A 7,304-nucleotide genomic window follows, 5' to 3' on the forward strand; every position below is an offset into this window, starting at 1 on the left:
TTGTGAATTATTTGCTTTATACTGAGCTTTAGAACTTCTAAAAGATGAGGTGGGGACTATTTACACAGACTCAAAATATGCTTTTGGAATTGTACACACATTTGGAAAAATCTGAATGGAAAGAGGTTTGATAAACACTCAAGGGAAGAAACTGATCCATCAGGAGTTAATAATCTGATTGTTTGAAGCCCTGAAAAGACCTAACAGAAGAGCTGTAGTACATGTAAGAGGTCATCAACGAGGGTCAAGCTGCTTAGTGAGAGGAAACAACACAGCTGAACAAGCTGCAAAGGAGGCAGCTTGTAAATTAAAATAAACTATCCAGCTGAACACTATAGTGGAAATTCAAGAGGAGCTGCCAAAAGGCTACAGTACTCAAGAGGAGGAATCTATAAAAAGATTAAAAGCTAAGAAAGAGCTTGGAAAATGAGTACTACCAGATGGGAGAGAGATTTTACCTAAAGCTTATGCTAGAAGGATTCTAAGCCAGTTACACCACTGTACTCATTGGGGAACAAGACCCTTATGGGATCATTTTTTAAAATATTATGGATGTATTGGAATTTTTGAGATAGCAAAACAACACAGGGGTGTTTGACTTGTCAAAAAGTTAACAAAAGGGTAATGAGACAAGCTTCAACTGGTGGTAGAAAAATAGCCTACCGACCATTGGAAAGGGTTCAGGTGGATTATACTGAATTACCAAGGGTGGGCAGATGGAAATGCTTTTTAGTATTAGTAGATAAACTAACTCATTGGGTGGAGGTCTACTCAGCTGCCCGACCCATGGCAAAGTTTAAAAAAAAAAAAAAAAAAAAATTTTGGAACAAATTATTCCCTGATTTGGGGTTATCAGGGCCATTGCCCTTGGCACCCCCATAGCTCTGGGAGGGTGGAAAGAATGAACCAAACTATAAAACAGCAATTAAAAAAATTGATGATTGAGACCCAAATGTCACGGGCAAAATGTTTACCTTTAGGATTACTTAATATAAGGACGCTTCCAAATGCATATACGGGACTTTCTGCATATGAGATGCTTTATGGAATGCCCTATTCTCAGGAAGTACCCCAAACATCAGTTGTTGTAGCTGATATGACTATTCAAAAATACATCCAGAAGATGGGACAACATGTCTAGAACTAAGGGAGAAAGGGGTAATTGCTCAATCAGCCCCTCTCAGATTTAGCATGCATCAAATAAAATCGGGTGACTGGGTGCTGATTAAAAGCTAGAAAGAAGAAAGTTTGTCTCCTAGGTGGGAAGGTCCCTATTTAACTCTGCTGACCACTGACACAGCTGCCCGAACTGCGGAAAAAGGCTGGACCCACACGTCGTGGGTCAAAGGACCAGCAGAACCACTGACAGAGACGGAATCCCAGTGGAGAATTGCATCTACCCCCGGAGAACAGAAAATGAACTTAAAAAGGGACTGATGTATGTCAGGAAAATGCTCCTACCTTAAGCTGCAAAATCAGTTCACTCAGGAGAGGTAGAATGTACTACTCCAAACTGTAAGTGTTATCCATGAGGTTGTTTTAAGTGTATAGAGTGTGAAGAATATTGGTACACAAACCTACCAAGGGGACAGGTCCCTAATGCTCTCTGCTGTAATTGTACAAAATAAATAGAAAAAGAAACTGATAGAACGTCGTGGGCTGTTGTAAGGAAAGGATATATTAAAACAGTTGATAAAGATTGGTGGAGAACTTGGGTACACGGAACAAGAGGAGGAATTGATTTGCAGGAAGTACCAAAGGCCAAATTAAAAGAAACAGAGTGTGACAAGAGTAATTGGATACATTATGAATATCAAATTAAAGCAAAAGAGTGGCAGAAAGCCAAGTATTGCTGGAAGAAAGGGAGGCACATACACCAACCCTATTGTAGTCACATATCCCCCGAACTTAGGGGCCAATTGGCCTAAATTAAAAAGAATCAGGCCACAACCACAATAAACAGAGATCTGAAGGCTCATGAGGCAAAAGGCAAAAATGAAACAAAAGATATCAGTGACTAAATCCCAAGGTATAAACTCTGCTACAGAGAAGATCTACATCTCGGCCCTTGGATGCAACACAAGGGGCCTTGAGAGAGGTAGAGAGTTAGACCCTCTGAGGATTATTTTCACTGCATTGATCATTGCATCCCAGGCAATGGGCCTTAAGAGCCTCACTCCTGAACTCCACATAATCCATGAGCTGCAGGATCAGAGCCTATTGGTCCGACAAATGCAATCATACTGTCTGGATCAGGGGAAAAATGGAATCAATGTTCATGGCAGATTCCCATGTTAGTGAAGTGTGCTATGACCATAACCAATTAAAGATGTGCACTATGGGTGGCAAAATATACTGGGTTGGAGAAAATTTAAAACACGGACTGAAGGTTTCTCCCAAGGATTGGCCTGTGTTTATCAACCTTCTCAAAGATGATGATGAACGAATTTGTCTGCGATACGCCAAATTCTTTTGTTTAGCAAAGGACAGAGAAGGAAGAGACCCAGAGAGTAAAATTAAACAAATTACTCAAAAACTACAAAAGCAAGAATCAGAAGCAAAAATGTAAAGAGTAGAACAAGAAAAGCTAAATAAATTTAGTGAACAATACAAACAGTTAGAACAGCAGTATAGTGATTGGGGTTTTCTGATTTCAAATAGGAACGTTTTTGTAGATCCAAGGCAAGAAATTGCCACAGAATTAGAGTTAGCCAATTGTTGGATTTGTGGGGGATAGAAATCAGCTGAAAAATGGCCATGGAGAGGTGAGAGTCTAGCTCCAGAGCAATTTCTAAAATAGAACCATACTCAAATTTCCAAAAGATTGAAACGTCCTGAAGGATGCATTTTAAATCATCAAATAATTGGAACAGTTTGCATCAGCAGAGAGGGGAGAAAATGTACTGAAGTGGTAGGGTATACTCCCTGCACATCTACTTTAGCAGTAAATTCAACCAATAACACTAGAACCTGGCAGCCAACACCTCCTGCTGGATACTGGAGCCTAATTAAGGAGAAAAATTGCAAATGGAACAACCAGATAAAGTTGTGCTGGCATAAAAGTCCTGCAGCTAACCTTTACCGATCCCTAGAGACCCTAAGAAATTACTGGGAAAAACCTGAGGCTGTAAATGACCATAGAAAGCCCCCAACTGTATATATTGGATTTGTGGGCAAAAAGCTTATACAACCCTCCTTCTTTGTACTACCAAAGTCCAAGAGTAACCTGTTAGGAGCACCCTTATATGAAAACCTTAACAGGGAAAAATGAGAATTGAAACTTGAGTTTCCAAGGGCAGGAGGGGACCAAAAACGGGGAGAAGAAGAATGGCTAGCAGAAAGAATAATAGATTATTATGGGCCAGCCACTTGGGCTCAAGATGGAAGCTGGCAATATATGACCTTGATTTACCTATTGAACCGATTGATTAGACTACAGACAGTGGTAGAAATAGTCTCAAATAACTCCTCGGAGGCCCTGGACTTGTTAAGCTGGCAGCACACTCAGGTGCAGGCTTTTGTGTATCAGAACAGAATAGCACTGGAATATTTGCTGGCCAAAGAAAGGGGAATGTGTGGAAAATTCAATGAGTCTGAGTGCTGCATTGAGATTAATGATTATGGAGAAATCATCAGAGGTTTAGCAGCAGAGGTCAAAAGGCTGGCTCATGTCCCAGTCCAAAAATGGAATTCCATCCTTCAAGCCTCATGGTGGGACCAGATGCTTGGAGGAGGAGCTTGGTGGAAGAAAATAGGGTTCATGATATTGTGTTCATTAGCTGGGTTATTGTTTCTACCTTGCCTTATTCAATATTTTATCCGACTAATCCACTCAGTCATTCAAAGCATGCAGATTGCTGTGGTAGACCTGGAATTGGCTACAGGAGAGGCTGGACAATTTGAGACAACAGCTAAGATATCCAAAATAATGAGATTAAAGACAGAAGACAAAAAGGGAAAAGCTTCCAAAGTTTTGGCCAGACTTGAAGCCCAGACACGAATGAGTAAGATAAATGAAAATTTATACTAGCGAGGGGGGACTTTGAAATACAATGCTGTGTATTGTGTCAGGTACATACAGGCAATGTGTATATTTGTGATTGCAATATGGAGACCAACAATGGGACAGTTGCGAATTCTAATAATAACTGAGGAAAAAAAAAGCATGGAAGAAGGCCTTTGAACCTATCTTTGTTTGCAATTAACCTTGGTTGATTGAGGAGCATTTGAATTAAAGTGTTAAGGATGTTGCTCTTTGCTTGTAGTTAATCCTTAAAGAGTTCTGCAATAAAAACCTTTTGAAGTGAAATTTTAGAATATTGCTTGTATACTTGAAATCATAGCTTTGGAATATATATAAAGGAAACATGCTTATCTCACACCTTAACAAAAAAGAGAAAAGCAGCTCAAGAAAGGAAGATGAACATAAAGTCGAGGATTTACATTTTTGACCAAGGGAAGCTGGACATCATTGTTATGAGATTTATAGTCTCTGCAATAAAAAGGTGGACCCACATCTGGGGAGCTGGACTCCACTAGATGGGACCTGACTTTCTTCTTTTGGAAACTGGACCACCACCATATGGGGATACTACTTTTTGGCATACATCCCAAGAAAAACTAAATCACAATAGTGTATAGAATTGCAACAAAAAATTTGGGAATAAAAACCGCTGATGAGTAAAAATTGGAATAGAAACTGCTGAGAAAGCTGATGAGTACCCCTATAAATACCTGTAAGCCTCAACTACTTGTGTGCAGTTAGAGGGAAAACTTCCCGCATTCTACCCAGTGCTGTATTGCTCATATTTACCATATTAAAAAATGAATTGATTGCAGCTTGAATATTGGCCTAGTCAAGCTTCCATGTATAACAGGCACAGGGCAGGGACAAAGCAGGACAGCCTGGGCACAGGCATGTGCAGCAGCTGCAAAACAGCCCTGCCAGAGCCAACTTGGGCAGCACTTTGGCCATGGCTGCTGGGCCTGGGCCTGAAGCAGGACCAGGAGACAAGTAACCCTTGCAGGCCTGGGGCCTCATTGCCTCCTTGTCCCTGCTCAGCAGCCTGGCAGGGGCCGCCCCATGCTCCTGCCCTTGCCATTGCACATCCCCACATGCCAGTGCCCATCCCGGCAAGAGCCCTGAGCAAGGAGGGAGGGACAGGATCTGCCTGGCCAGGGGCTGGGGCTCAGGCCTTGGCCCTTTGCATTCCTCAAACACATCCAGCTTTGCTCAGCACCAGAGACACCTTGGCCTTGTTTGTCCCCAGCTGTCATCACTGCCTCCAGTATTCTGCTCTAACTAACCTGGGAACACTTTCTCAGTGGGACCCATTTAAACTTCAAGAAACTTCAGAGTTTATATTTAATTTTGAGTTCGTGAGAAGTTTTTTGAAGACTCTCTCAGGGACTGAGTCTGATGTAAAAACCAGCAAAGCCCCAAGAGGCTCATTAAACTCCTTGTGCTGTCTCTGTGCTGATGAGCTTTAAAGGAACAGCTCTTGCCAGGGCCAGCTCCTCTCCCAGCCCAGCAGGGCTGAGGGCTCTGCCTGCAGGCACTGAGGGGACAGGAGCCAGGTAGAGACAGGCTGAAGGCAATCAGGACTGGGAAGATATTGAGCTGAGACTTCACTTGGGGAAAGATCTTCACAGCCCTGGGCATGGTGAGTGTGTGGCTGCAGGGCAACATCCGCTGTGCTCCTGGAGGGATCTCCCGAAGCTGACCCAGGACAGGACTGATGTGACTGTAAGGATGCTCTGCTGCTCTTTCTGCTTTGGGGGAGGATGTGCTGCAGAGAATGTCTGCCTTGGGCAGTGTCAGAGGGACAGGGCAGGACGGCTCCTGCTGCCAGGGACGGCTGCAGGGGGTGAAGCTGGGGCTGCAGCCTGGGCTGCTCAGAGCTCCAGGTCATGCCCAGGGTGACTTTTAATTAGTTCATTCAGGGCAGGAGTTTCCTGCTTGGGTCTCTGCTTTCCTGAATCTGTGCTCCCACTTTTCCCTGGCTCAGCTTGGTGGCAATAGAAAATTAACTGTGCAGGGCAGATCAGGGGCTGAGACACTTAAACCATCACCCTGAGGATTCCTGGGCACCTCAGAAAGTGCCTGCACCTGCCCAGCCTCCAGATCCATGCAGCATCACCTCTGCATGGTCCCCAGGCTGGGGAAGCTGTTCTTTAATCCCTGCAGGGCCCAGCAGCTGCAGGGCAGGGCTGGCCCAGGGGCTGGGCTGGGCTCGGGCAGCTCTGGCAGGGAAGGAGCCGGGGCCACAGGAGCAGCTGGGGCTGGGACAGCTCCAGCAGCAGAGCCCTGGGCAGGCAGGTAGGGCGGCAGTGCTGAGGGAGGCCCTGCTGCAGGGCAGATGTGGCAACTGCCGGGGCTGCTCTGCAGGGCAGACACTGCCCTGAGCAGCACAGCTCTTCTGTCCCCTCGCAGCCAGCACAGCCTTCAGCCCGGGGGCTCGGGGCCCTCAGTCCCTTCTGGGCCGGCAGAGCAGCCCCAGAGATGAAGGGCATCTCTGCAGCCATGTGCCCATTCCCTGCTGACCAGGGCCTGAGGGCCACTGTCCTGCCCTGCTGCTGCCTGGCAGGGGCTGGGCAGGGCTGGCCAGGGAAAGGCTTTTCCTCAGGCCCGGCTCTCTCTCTCTCCTTGCCTTGCCCAGGTGCTGCTGGCATTGCTGAGGGGCTCTCTGCAATGGCAGTTCCAGCTGCAGGGCCAGGCCCAGCCCTTGGGCTCCTCCTGTGCAGGCTGAGCACAGCAATGGGGTGTCCCAGCTCCCTGTGCCCGGGCAGCTCTGGGCAGGGCAGCCTGGGAGGCTGGCAATGAGCCCACTCTCCTGACTCTGGGAAAGGCAGGAGCCACTTTGTGTGCCAGGGATCCCTCTGCTCTCAGCAGTGTCTCCTGGCTGTCCAGGGTAACATATGAGTGGATTTCAGAAAGGTGCAAGTGCAGGGCAGCTGGAACAGGAGAGAGGGACAGAGCAGCTCCCCTCAGTCTGCACTAAGCCTCAGACAACCCTCCTGCCTCCCTGGACTCTCTGTTCTCCCCAGGTGCAGCAGAATCCCTCGCTCTGCCTTCTCTTACCCCCATCCCTTCAGCCAGGCAGTTCTGCAGCCTTACAGGAAGATTCTTTATCCAAGCCTGAACACCAGGACTGGGCCCTGCTCTCACTGTTCCCCTGCACTGACTGGGGGTCAGGGCTGACTCCCAGGTGTCCTGCAGGCCAAGGTCCAGATCCTCAAACAGCATTGGCCAGCAGCAATCAGGGCTCCAGCAACAATGGTGAAGGAAGATATCCTAGACATAC

Source organism: Melospiza melodia, unplaced genomic scaffold (genome assembly GCF_035770615.1).
Source record: "Melospiza melodia melodia isolate bMelMel2 unplaced genomic scaffold, bMelMel2.pri scaffold_34, whole genome shotgun sequence".
Classification (NCBI taxonomy): Eukaryota; Metazoa; Chordata; class Aves; order Passeriformes; family Passerellidae; genus Melospiza; species Melospiza melodia.